General features: G+C 46.3%; 1 long non-coding RNA gene across 2 annotated transcripts in view; it reads right to left on the reverse strand.

Moving 5' to 3' along the window:
• LOC138497801 (uncharacterized) overlaps positions 1 to 13,808 on the reverse strand; it is a 251,679-nt gene that overhangs the window by 181,060 nt on the left and 56,811 nt on the right. Inside the window, exon 3 of one of the 2 annotated variants that reach the window (XR_011278646.1) lies at positions 9,945 to 10,154. The exons of the other annotated variant lie outside the window; for it this stretch is intronic. This is a non-coding gene — a long non-coding RNA (uncharacterized lncRNA). Of the gene's footprint in view, positions 1 to 9,944; positions 10,155 to 13,808 lie in introns of those variants that run through there. 2 annotated transcript variants of the gene reach the window in all.

The following is a 13,808-nucleotide window of genomic DNA, read 5'->3' on the forward strand; positions in this document are numbered from 1 at the left end:
TGACAACAAAAGGAACAGGCAGAAACGTATTTACAAGGCCTTTCAGGAATTGGGCCATGACCGGGATCGTAAAGAAAAACCCTTGTTCCGGAGACCTTTTGAAAACAGACAAAGCCACCAAGTATCCTTTGACTACTGCAACCTGAAGGCCTGACGAGGCCAGTGACAGAAGGAACTCCATCACTGCAGTGGTGGAGCAAGAGATGGGATCCATCCCAGGTTCCCTGCACCACGCCTCAAATCTTTTCCAATCCGCATGTGTACAGCGATCTTGTGGAGGGTTTGCTTGCAGCCAGCAGCATCTTAAGTACCTCCTCCGAGAGGTCCTAGTCATCATATCTCATCCTCTCAAGAGACACACATGTAGATTGAGGAATTCCGGATTTGGGTGTAGTACGGCCGACGAGAGATGTGCAGATGGTCAAATCCAGAAGCTCCGCGTACCATGTTCTCCTCGCCTATTCTGGGGCGATCAAGACCATAGATGCTTGAAACCTTCTCAACCTGCTGGGAATCCACGGAATGACGGGAATTGGAGGGAAGGCATAGTTGAGGTCGAAGTCCCACTCCACTAGGAATGCATTCCCCAGTGTGCCTCTCACCAGGAATTCCCTCAAGCAAAACTGTTTGCACTTCTTGTTGGACACAGTGGTAAACAAGTCCACCTTCGGTACCCCACTGAGAAAAGTACTCCTCTAAGACCTCATGGTGCACTTCCCACTCGTATGAGACTGTGCTCTGCCTTCTGAGAGCATCCGCCAATCCATTTTCCATCCCTGCCAGATGCACTGCCGAGACTGAGATCTGATTCTCCAACAGCCAGAAGCACAGGTGCATCACCTCCCTGCAAAGGGAGAGTGAGCGCTATGAGACAGGCATGGTATCTAGAGATGACACAGATAACAGATTGTGAATTCAACAATAGAATCTTTATTAAGTATCAGGATGGGTGTAAATCCTAACTTGCCCTATAGCTATGGTGGGGATTTCCCTACCTAAAGCAACTAAGGAAAGTCTATGTCCGTAATTCCAAATCAAAAGTCTGCTTGTGTCAAAACCTATGCTTGCCCTCACGTCTAATACATAAGTGTAGTGTAGGGTTATTCTAACTCAATAGTGTTCAACACAAGGTCTGGAGCAGTGGCTAGCTCCCTTCCCCAAGTTCAGAATACAGTTCCAACAATTATGGGTTTCAAATATTCTGTCAGGACTTGGGTTTCTCTTACTTATTTATTATTACCCACAGTGTGTGGTGCTCATTTATCGACCTCGGAAGGATGAAAGGCTGAGTTTGGCCCTGCCGGGATTCGAACCTGCGTTAGCAGGATCTGCACAGATGTCAAAGCGAGCGCTCTACTCGCTGTGCCACTTGACCAGCTAATTGCATGACTCTAATTTATCTTGTGCTCGAATGTGAATTCAATCTGGTGTTATTCTCAATTTAATATGGGAGGCCAGACAACCCATTTACGATCTGAGATTCACCCTGTCATATGAAACATTTCAGAAAAAGAGTTCTAATATGAAAAAGCAAATACTACACCCAAATCATTACCAGCTATTGGGTCAAAACTTAGATTCTAGAGTAACTCACGTACCAAATCCTGTGTTTGAGAGAAATTGAAATATTTCTATCTCCAACACATGAGAGGATCATACATGGCCTACTCTTGACTCATAACCATCACAAAACGATTTTTCCCGTACATTGAACTTGATTAAGTGGAATACTCGTGGTCACAGGAATTTCATTAACAGCGACCTACGAGATCTTGACCAATTCGATATTATAGTACTGCAGGAAACTTGGTTAGTGGACATCCCTGTATGGAATAATTACAGAATTCTAACCATACCTGCAATACAACAACCTAAGGGTAGACCAATGGCGGGCCTGCTCGTGGCATCTAAAATATCATCTGGCCTAACTCTGACCAGATGGGGCGAACCCAATCATCATTTGAAACTTGTTAGAATCTCTATTGACTCACACAACATAGCCTTAGTAAATATTTAATGGAACCGTACAACCATCTCGGATGACGCATTTTATGTGGACATTGAAGCTTTGCTGAACTTAATTACTTCCGATATATCGGTGACAACTGTACTTGTTGTAGGGGATTTGAACCTTCATTGCCTTTCTAATAAAGATCACCATGACACCGTCTTGGCTCGTAGGTGGACTAGGCTTATGGCAGATTGTCAACTACTAATGCGCAATGGGGCAGTGGAGGGAGATGTTCCTGCCAAACCAACGTGGCGTCGCCAAAATCAACAAGCCACCATTGATTATATATATACGGACTGTAGTACCTTTTCACTTATTGACAACTTTAGCATTCATGAACAATGCATCAGCGATCATGATCAGCTGACCTTATCTTGGCGATGGAATGTATCCTCCACTGCCCTTGAATGCTCAAGTAACCACTTGATGGTGGCTAATGGCCGCAACCAGCGGCGGTTGTCTGATGACCAACTATATAGCCTTTATTACTGTTTAAAATGCAATGCATTTGGAAAATCAGCTGTGTTGGCCTAAGACGGACTTTACGTGGCAACTCTTTAACATTTCAAGAAGGCTCAGACAAGATCAAATAAACCAATGTTTAAGCATAAACATTTGTTTGATCCAGATCTCAAGCAACGTAAAACTCCCCTTCGCAAAGCAATTAAGTCCATAAAAAATCTGTACCCGGTTGATTATTACTCACACAAGACGTCTGAAGGCAGAATACAAAAATTCGGTAATATCTAGGAAATCCCTTATGTATCAAAAAGATGGTGAGAATATGCTACGACCATTAGCATCTAAGAACTCGAGAGCAATATGGCAATTACTCAATCAGGCCACTCTCACATCACAACTCTTGTTGCAAATACATGCTATCACTGCGCAGACTTGGATAGAGCATTTTTCAACATTGTATGCTTCTCACGATCAGGTGGCTTTTGAGGCAGGTAGCACACCACTGACTAAGCTTGCTCTTAATTTTGATTGTGAAGACATTGAATACTATATCTTGAAACTCAAAAGATTGTGAGCGCCAGGCCCTGATGACTTATCAAATTTCACCTTAAAGTCTAATCCAAAATTATGGGCACAAATATTGCAACTAATCTTTAGTGGTGTTATTGATTCTCAACAGATCCCAGCCTCGTGGCATAAATCAACGATAGTTCTGATTTTTTTTAAAGGAAACCAACAACATCCTGGTAGCTACCGCCCAATTGCACTTCTAGATGCTCCAGGGAAACTTTTCTCGAGACTGATCTTGAGAGATCTCAATCAATGGATCATCAAAAACAAACTTTATGACCCACATCAGACGGGTTTCATTCCCGGCATCGGCACGCAATACATTTGACAATAATAACAGAAATCCAACAAGTCAAAATATCACACCAACCAATTTACATGGCACACGTGGACTTTAAGTCTGTTTTTAACTCTGTTAGTAGATCATTGCTGTTGGATAAACTAACTAGTGCAGCCTGCCCTCCATCGCTCCTAGCTCTTATTATTCAGCTGCACTCGAATACCTCTTTTTGTGTCAGATTGACTATGGAAGGGCAACTCTCGGCTCCAATAAACACCTATTGTGGGTTGAAGCAGGGTTGTGTATAACAGCTACTGTATTCAACTTCTTTATAGCTGATATCGGGCACAACTTTGTTTCACTCACCGCGGACCCCCCCGATTAGGCTCATCTTTGTTGCCATGGTTACAATACACGGACGATATCGTCCTACTGTGAAAGACACCCAGAGACCTTCAGAGATTGCTATCTGCTTTGGAGGAATACACGCGACAAAATATGTTGCAAATTAATGTCGAGAAAACAAAAGTTCTATGCTGCAGATATAAAAAAACGACGAAATCTCCTAGTGTCAAATGGCATTTAGGTGGTGGACAGCTAAAAGTTATAGATGAGTATAAATACTTAGGGATTAACATCAATAATCACTTAGCTGATGAACCATACCTGACGGAATTGCGAGCGAAAACTCATTCAACTACATCACAAACCTTATTAAGACAAGCAAAGATATGGGAAATTCTCTTGTCTAACTGTAGTCACATTTTACATGCAAAATGATACAGCCATTATTTTGTACGGAATAGAAACTAAACCTTTAAGAACTGAACAGTTTTAGACAACAATAGAGGATCTTTTTCTGGAAAAGAGTTTTAGGTCCTCCAAAGAGTCAGCCCATGTGTATCGTAAGGTACGAACTAGGCTTACCGTCATTATATGCTATGGGCAATTAGAAAATTCTTGCGCTGTATAGACATTTTTGCATGGCAACTATGCCTAATATGCTTGTAACTAAAGTAGCAAAGTATATGCTTGATTCGGACCATGAATATCCATGACAATGAAGGAACCATGTAACATCTGTAATGGTCGCAGCAAATATCACAGAAGCACTCCTTATTCTCAATCCAACTAGAGCAAAATATAAGCTATGGCAATCCGATTTGATCAGTACCATAGACTTATGTAAGACATACAGGGTATTCAAAGAAAACCCTTTCATAGAAAAGAGGTTTCGAGTCAGTTCCCGAATCCCAAATTTCAAAATGTTCTATTACGTTATCGGCAAAATGAATGTAAAACCAAAGAATTACAAACTCAGCGACACCAAATCACTGAGCGTGAGAACATCTGTAGATTTTGCTGCAACCAAGACCATCATGAAACTTTACAGCATTTGTTAACTGGGTGTGCCACCTTAGCTAATCAGCAGAACATACTATTTAAACCATATTTTGAACAATATAAAATGTTGACATCAAAAGAATTGTGGAAGATACTATTTCATGCTAAGCTAACGGCAGCACAAATTGTAATTGTGAAATTCATAACTTTCTTTAAATTAGAGGTTTGATGTCCATGAAAATGTATGAATTGAAACTTAAAGGCAATATTGTATTTTAATGTGAAACTATATTTTTCTTTTCTTTGTACTTATATCTTTAATTGTTTGTTTGATGTCTATTCAATATGTTGGTACACTTGTAGATATACAAAATGTGTCAATATTTGTTTATGCTATTGTATTATTGAAGAAACATTTTTATTGAAAAGTGGATTGTCAACAATAACAATAATAAAAAATGTTTTAAAAACAATTACCATAGGTGCGTTCAGGCCATGATATCATGCACCCCCACAATGAAAAGGTATGGGGGTGTCCAGGGAGGAGACAGATGGTGCCTATACGTTGGTTCGGACCAGAGTAAATATAAGACAGGGTGACCACCTGTGTTAGTGTAAATGACTCCAAGAGAAATAGGGGATGCAAATTACTAAAGGTGCTATCAGCCCATGATATCTTGCACACCCCGCAATCAAAACGTATGGGGGTATGATATGGTAATGTTTATTTGTAAAGCACCTATACAGAAGGCAAGTGGTTCAAAGCGCTCAAGGAGGAAGGCAACCAGGGGAAAAAACAGTCATTCAGAGCCCTTGAACAATACAAGTCTGCACAGGCAGAATAGGTGCATATAATACAATTAACAGTGTAGATAACAGCACATAGGTCTGATGACGTTTCTGAAGGTTTTCCAAGAGCATTTAGGCGCCACCATGCACGGAGGGGAGACAGGGAAGACAGATAGACGATCTTCAAGGCATGGTACGTTCAGATCGTGCAAGTGCACAGACGGTACAGGAGTGGGGAGGAAGGGGAATCCAAGTGTGCCCAGTTAGTTAGAACTGGGTAAGTGCTGAGAGAATGCCATTCTCATGGGCCATCGACCAAGTGCAGTAGCAACGAAGACAAGTGCAAGCCCGGAGGCAAGTGCGAAAGGACTGGCGAGGGAGCCAGGGACCTGAGAGACTCTGAGGTACACCAAGAGGCCAGTCGACAAGCTGTGAGGAAAAGGAGGGAGAAAGGGAATAGAGCGGAGAGAGAGGTTAGCAGGGTAGAGGGAGAGAGAAGAAAGAGGAGAAGAGGAATGTCTTAAGGAGTTTCCACAACCTAAGGAGATCAGGCTCAAGATGGAGGGCAGGAGGGAGGCTATTCCAGAGGGTGGCCCCTGCTGAGGATAAAGATCTCCCTCCAAATCTCTGCTTGGAGAACCGGCTCTCTCGCAGAAGGTTGGAGGTAGATGAGCGGAAGGCTCAGGAGGGACAGTATGTAGGTAGGCACTTTTGCAGATAGGTAGGTTCCAGGCCCAGAAAGCCTTGTGGACAATGCAGAAGGTCTTTAACTTGATCCTTGCAGCCATGGGGAGCCATTGGAGGGATTTCAGCACTCTAGAGAGGCAGTCCCTGGGCTTGAGGCCAAGGATAAGTCTTGCGGTTTTGTTCTAGATGAGTTGCAGAGGGTGCAAAGCAGAGGCAGGGAGGTTGAGAAAGAGGCTGTTGCAATAGTCCAGTCTAGAGAGAACCAGGGCTTTGGAGACAGTGAGTTGCTGGGGCAAGGTGAAAAAAGGAAGAGTACCTCTGAGGAGGTGCAGCTGGTATTTGGACTTTTTACAGCTGTTTAAAATTTGAGTGGAGAAGGAGAGAGTGGAGTCGAAGACGACCCCAAGGTTTATTGCCTCGCAGGTGGGTGCGGGCGCAGGGGCAAGGGAGGCAGGCCAGAGTGAGAGTGGGAAAGCGGGAGCAGGAGTCCCATTGTGAACAATCTCAGTCTTACTGGCGTTGAGGCAGAGGTCGTTTGCAGCACACCATGACTGAATTGTAGGCAGACAGTCAGATGTGAGCGAGGTAGAGAAGGTGGCTGAGGGTAGCCTGAAGGAGAGTTGTGTGTCATCCGCATAACACTGGAAGTTAGAGATGAAAGTGGTAATCACACGTGCTAGGGCAGCCATGTAGACATTTAAGAACCAGGGGATAGGCTAGAACCCTGGGGAACACAGCAGTTTGAAAGAGTGATAGTAGAGAGAAAGGACCCAAGTTCCACCTGGGATGGGCGGTCAGATAGGAAGGAGGTTAACCACGCCAGAGCCTGACCTGTGATTCCCAGGGTGTCACAGAGATGTGTGATCAGGATGTTGTGGATTACCGTGTCAAAGGCAGAGGAGAGGTCAAGAAGAATGAGGACAGAGGGAGTGTTAGTGTCAAGATTTGAGAGCAGGTCTTCAAAGGTGTTCAGAAGAGCAGTTACCATGCCTCTGGATGCTCTAAAGCTAGACTGATACTTTTGGAGGCAACCAACAGATTCAGTGTGGGGGGTGAGCTGAGAGATAGCTAGCTTCTCCAGGAGTTTGCAAATGAAAGGGGTGATAGAGATGGGGTGGTAGTTTGCCTGAATGGAGGGGTCGGCAGAGGGTTTCTTAAGCAGAGGGTGCACAATGAAGTGCTTAAGAGAAGTAGGGAAGACTCCAGTGGCAAAAGAGATTGCAGAGATCAGCCAAGGCTGTAGTGAGAGAGTTAATGTTGTCCTAAATGGTTTTGGAGGGGCAAGGGTCCACCTGGTTGGATGAGGCCTCCATAGGCCAGACTTGTCTGGTGACCACAACAGGTGTGATGGGAGTGAGAGAAGAGAAGAAAAGTCGTGGAGGGGCCAAGGGAGGCTCCAGAGGTGTTGGTGTATGAAGTGGTGTGGAAGTGAGAGAGGAAAGGATGTCTTGGGTTTTTGCGGTGAAGTGTGCAGCCAGGGCCGAGCAAAGGTCCAGGGTGGGTGTGACAGAAGAGGAGGCTGCTGCAGGACTGTCCAGTTCCCTACAGACTGAAAAGTTTGGCCGTGTTGTTTGATGCCGCAGAGATGCGTGCTTAAATAAAGACTCTTTTCTTAGTGTGGATGCAGAGTCGATATTGAGTTTGAAGGAGGCGGCAGGCCAGTTTGTCAGAGGGGCTGCCTGACGCATTCCATTTCCACTCAGCTGCCCTACACTTGCATTTAAGGGCTGCCAGATCAGAGTCGTACCAAGAGCTGCACTTTTTGGAAGGCTTCAGTCAGACACTTATGACAGGGGCAAGAGTAGCAAGGGTGTTAGAGATAGAGAGATTGAAGTTAGTGAAGACTGTGTCAGGGTCGGAGTCAGCCGCAGGAGTAGGAGGTGGAGAGTAGGCGGAGGCAAAGGCAGCCGCTGTCACTCTTTTCATGGGTCTGGTGACTTTGAAACCGAGTGGCCGTGCCGGGTGTGCCGATGCAAGGGGAGAGGAGAGCTTCAAGTGTGAAGAGAGAAGAGATTGGTCAGTCCAAGAAAGAGGTAGTGAGAGGGATAGAGAGAGTGATGTCGGTAGTGATGATAGCATCCAAAGTGTGGCCCGCTGTGTGCGTGGAGCCCGAAGGTAAGATAGAGAAGGAGAGAGAATCGCACACATTGCAGTAAGGTGCTGAGGAGTCAGGAGAGTCCAGATGGATGTTGAGGTCACCCAGCAGGAGGAGTTGAGAGTAGGAGGAGAGTAGAGAGGAGGCCAGGTCAACCCATTCCGAGAGAAAGCGAGTGGACTGTCCTGGTGGCCAATAGAAGGTGGCCATGAGGAGAGAAGATTTAGGAGAGAGTGAGAGCCTGCAGACTAGGCATTCGAAGGAGGAGTAGGCCTGAGTGGGTATGATAGAGACAAGTATCCATTCTGGGAAGATTAACACCACTCCCCCTCCTGAACCCTTGGGCCTGGGCACAGAGAGGTTCTTGGATCCTTCAGGGAGGAGTGTGTCAAAGCTCGTGACAGAGCTGTCCTTGAACCATGTCTGCGTGATGGCGGTTACATCAAGGTCCATGCGTTCAAGGAGGTTGCAGGTGTCAGACGAGTCTTTGACAGCAGAGAGAGAGTTAGTTGTGGCAATATGGCTCAGCTTGCCATTTTTGAAGGTCTTCCAAGGGGGGAGGGTGCAGGGGACTGTGGTCCCCATCGAGGGTGGCAAGAGAGCCAGCGGGATAGTGGAAGATGGCAGAGGGGCAAAGGCCGACAAGGGTGCCGAGACAGTAAGGCAGGGCAAGGGTGTCAGTGCAGAGGAGGAGGAGGGCACAGCAGGCAAGGGAGCCTGTGCAGAGGAGGAGGAAGACACAGCAGGCAAGGGAGCCTGACCAAGGAGAAGAGGATTGGGTTGAGGACCCTGAACCATGATGGTTGCATTCAGATAGACATTAATGATGACCCTGGAAATGGGGAAGAGGTCAAGGGGTGCCCCCATTAATGGGAGAAGAGGCGATAGGAGAGAGAAAGGCAACTATGTGCCAGGTCCATAGGTCGGGTGAGGTAACATAACAACAAAGAGAATGTCTGTGAGAGTCTCTCTGGTGGAAGTCGTGACAAAAGTGTCTGCAATAGGAAGGCCTGGGTTGGAGAGATAAACAGTAACATAGCTAGCTGCAATGGTGAGGAGGACACTTACCGGCTGATGTAATGAGGAACATGGGGGGGGCAAAAAACACAGGGGGTGGGGTATAAGAGGGTACGAAGGGGGGCACTGAGCTGAGGACAAGGTAGGACATGCAGGACTTAGTGCAGGATGTACTTAGCAGCAATCGCTGTTTGTAAAAAGGTAGTAACAGTTGAATACCTAGCAAGAAGCGATTGTAAGAATGGTATCGGCAAGTACACCTCCAAGTTCAATTTTAGCTAAGGCAGAAAGAAACCCAGTGCAGTATATGCACTCAGTCAAGTTCCATCCTAGCTAAGGCAGGAGGAAACACAATGTAGCAAGTGCACACAGCCTAGTTTGAGATTTTGCTAAGCAGAAAGACCACAGTGCAACAAGTAAGCTGAAAAACACAGTTCTGAGCCTATCCACTTGGCACAGTAGGCCAATCGGAATAGGTGTAAGGTCAAACAGTAGGATGGAGGCACAACTAAAAACGATTTTCAGGCAAACAGGCACTTTCAAAGCAGGGGGAGGCACAGTTAAAAACGATTTTCAGGCAAACAGACACTTTCAAAGCAGGAAGGAGGTATAAAAGAGAAAAGTGTCTATAACTCAAGACACTCCCGTCCCCTGCACACCTTCAAAAACTGACAAAATCAGTCAAAATAGAGTTTGAATTATAAACAATGTATACTTTATATTTAGAAATACACCACAAAGTAAATAGAAGCAATAGTTTGTAATTTACACATGATTCCAAAGAATAATACAGTTACTTAAATGTTATGGACATCATGAAAAGAATTGTCTTGTGATGAGACGAAATTCAGGCTCTACGCGTTTCGGGGTTATGACCCCTTCCTCAGGAGGTTGGTCATCTGAAATCACATACATACACAATAATCCATCAACTTGTAATTCAACGTCGCCGTAATTAAACAATAACACCTAATGACATTCTCATTTAGCTTTCCTCAACAGTATACTATTCCTAATGTAACATCCCACATACCAATGGGTACATTTACTTCTCCCTCAAAAGTATAACACAAATTATATAAAGTGTGACTACAAAGGTGAATCTGAAAGTGAAACGAGGTCAAACTCTAAGTGTACCTGTAAAATGGTATTCTGAAAAGATGGCGTCATAATCTTAAAGAAGTTGAAGGAGTAGAATTCAGGCAAACAGGCGCTTTCAAATCAGGAGGGAGGTACAGCTAAAAACGATTTTCAGGCAAACAGGCACTTTCAAAGCAGGAGGGAGGTACAGCTAAAAACGATGTTCAGGCAAACAGGCACTTTGAAAGCAGGAAGGAGGCACAGCTAAAAACGATTTTCGGTAGACAGGCACAGACTTGGAATGGCACAGCAAGTGCAGCACAGCAGTAAATTAGTTGTTGACAGTGGGAATGAGTCACAGAGAGTGAAATGCAGAATGCAGAGTCACGAAGAGTACAGGGCACCTTCAAGGTGGATGACTTGGAGGCAGAAGAAATTAATTCAGTGGCGCTGGGGCAGCCACTAATTGCAGTGCTCATGTGATGGTCAAGTAGGGATGACAGTCATGAGGGGCATGGAAAGGGTAAAGCAGAAGTGCCTCTTACAGCCCCTTGAGCACAGTCACCCAGTGCAAGGAAGGGGATTCTGTGTACTTAGAAGCACCCTTGTATAGTGATCAGTAAAAGCAAGTATTAGTGGGAAGAGATTGTTTCGAAGGTGTGTTTTCTGCGGCCTTCAAGTTAGGCAGGGCAGCTGGGTGCACAGTACAGTCTCAGTTCGTCATCAGAAAGTTGTTGTCGCCAGGTTACTGCCCCCTAGAACTCTTGATAAAACCCTGTTTCTCTGTGCCTAGTAATGCAGGGAGAAAATGGGAGACAAAGCAGCTCTCCGGTGAACTATCAGTTTGGCAGGCGTTACTCGGGCAGCTGTCGGCATGTACAGTTCGTTTGTGGAGTTATGCAAAGTTGACCAGGTCCTCCAATATAACGTTTGTACATTGCGTGCAAGCCAATACAGGCTGTGCAGTCCTGTAGTGCAATCTCTGTCAGCTATCAATGCTGGGCAGCCCGCATCCGCTGCCTACTGCGGTCCCATCTCGCAGCACCACAACATCAAAGGGGACCCAGTCGGGCTGTATGCTGCATACCTCAGCAGGCCTGCGCGGGTGACCGCTCAGCACACTCCACATGTACATCTCCCATGCAACAGGACCACTGCCTCCCACACTGCGGTCCTGTCCCGGAGATAGAGATCACCAGTTCGGGCACACTCCTGTGTCTCCTCTCCCCACACTGTTTGGTCATCGCTGAGGCCCCTCGCCCATGTGCCGAGGCTTACGGCATGGTATGGTGTTCCGCATGGGGCAGACACACTGATTTTTTTAGTGATGTAACCTCTCCGTCTCCCAGGTGGCTCAGAGCCTCGGCACCATCCACAGCTCCTAATACGTTCCACTGGCACATTTCTGATACTCTTGATGCTCTTGCCCCTGTCATGAGGATCCGTTTGAAGTCCAAAGCCAAGTGCAATTCCTGGCATGACTCGGACCTAGCTACACTTAAACGTAAGTATAGGGCGGCTAAGAGGAAATGGAGGGCTTCTTGTTCATCCTCTGACAAACTGGCCTGTCGCCTGCTCCAAAGGCAATGCCGACTCCGTCCGCACCAAGAAGAGAGTCCACATTCAAGCTTGTGTCTCTGCAGCATCTAACAACTCGGCAAAACTCTTTAAAATCTGCAAGGAGCTGGACAATCCTGCTGAAAGCTATACCCCTCCTGTTGTCACCCAGGCTCTTTGCAACGCCCTTGCCTCTCACTTTATCTAAAAAACCCAGGACATCCTGTCCACCCTATCCACCCCTAGCCCTCCTCTCCGTCTGTGCTTGTTGACTCTCCTTCAGCCACCCCACCAACCCTCCTTCTCGTCCTTGCCTCTTTTCTCCCCTGATGAGATAGCTAGACAAGTCCGATCTATGAAACCCTGGTCAAAACAGGTTCATCCCTGTTCTTCTAAAACCATCAAGGAACACATTGACACCCTCGCTCCAGCCCTTGCTGATTTTTGCAACCACTCCTTTGCCTCAGGATCCTTCCCCTCCCCTCTGAAGCACTCCCTTGTGCATCCTCTTCTCAAGAAACCCATAACTGATCCTTTTTGTCCAGCTAACTATCGGCCAATTTCCATTACTCCCTTTCTGGACAAACTGCTGGAAAAGTTGGCCATCTTTCAGCTTAACCTTCATTCAAGTTCTGTTGCCTGTCTCCATGACCACCAGTCTGGCTTCAGAGCTGCCAGAAGCATGGAAACTGCTCTCCTGAACATCCGTGAAGATCTGCTCTCCAACCTTGACTCTAACATTCCCTCTGTCCTCATCCTCCTCGATCTCTCTTCTGCCTTCGACAGGGTCAACCATACCATCCTGCTCAACCGTCTCTGTGATAACCTGGGTATCACTGATAGGCTCTGGCCTGGTAGACCTCTTTCCTCTCTGATCGACCCTCCCAGGTCCAACTTGTGTTCTTCTATCATCTATCTTCCTCTCTACTTGTGGTGTTCCCCAGGGGTCTAACTGCTCACCTTGGCTTTTCAACCAATACCAAGCAACTCTCGCCCACTGCATTGCCATATTCTTCTCAAATTTCCAGTGCTACACTGACGACACAACTCATTTTTAGGCTGCCCTCAGCAACCTCCTCTCCCTCTCTCATCTCTGATTGTCTAACTGCCATTCAAGATTGGTGTGCCACCAATGATCTTTGTCTGAATGCCAGCAAGACGGAGATCCTTCTCATCGGCACTGCTTCACCATCCTTTCCCTTCACTCTCTGGTCGGCCTCTCCTTCCCCCAGAAGCTCATGGTCTCCCAAGCTCTGGTTCTCTCTAGGTTGGACTATTATAACAGCCTCTTTCTAAATCTACCTGCCTCTACTCTCTGCCCTCTGCAACTAATCCAGAACAGGACTGCGAGACATGTCCTTGGCCTCAAGCCCTGGGATCGTATCTCTCCAGCTCTGAAATCTCCCCATTGGCTTTCAGTGGATGCAAGGATTAAATTCAAAACCCTCTGCATTGTCCACAAGGCTTTCTGGGGCCTGGGTCCAAAATACTTTCAGCTATCCCTCCGCAAATACCTCTCCTTTCAAGCTCTTTGCTCCTCTACCTCTAACTTCCTCAGGTTCAGTCGTTTTTCAAAGAAACGAGCTGGGGGTAGATCTCTGTCTTCAGCTCAGGCCTCCCTCTGGAACAGCCTCCCTGCCACTCAAGACCGTCCTCCTTGCTTCTGCCTTTGCTCTCCCTCTTCCCTGCTGATCTGTTCTCTCTTGGCACTGTGCACCTGGCCACCCTGCCACCCTCCTGCACTGCCTATGGGCCACCCCTTGCACTGGGGTCTGTACCCATACAGCCCCCACCTTTTTCTTCCTGCACTTATCAGACCTACCCTGTCTGCTGCCTTAAACCCAGCACTTGCCAATTGCTGGCTGCACTACCACTGTTTGTTGCCTTTATTATTTATTTATTATTATTTATGTGTT

Source organism: Ambystoma mexicanum, chromosome 5q (genome assembly GCF_040938575.1).
Source record: "Ambystoma mexicanum isolate Mex_15411 chromosome 5q, UKY_AmexF1_1, whole genome shotgun sequence".
Lineage (NCBI taxonomy): Eukaryota > Metazoa > Chordata > Amphibia > Caudata > Ambystomatidae > Ambystoma > Ambystoma mexicanum.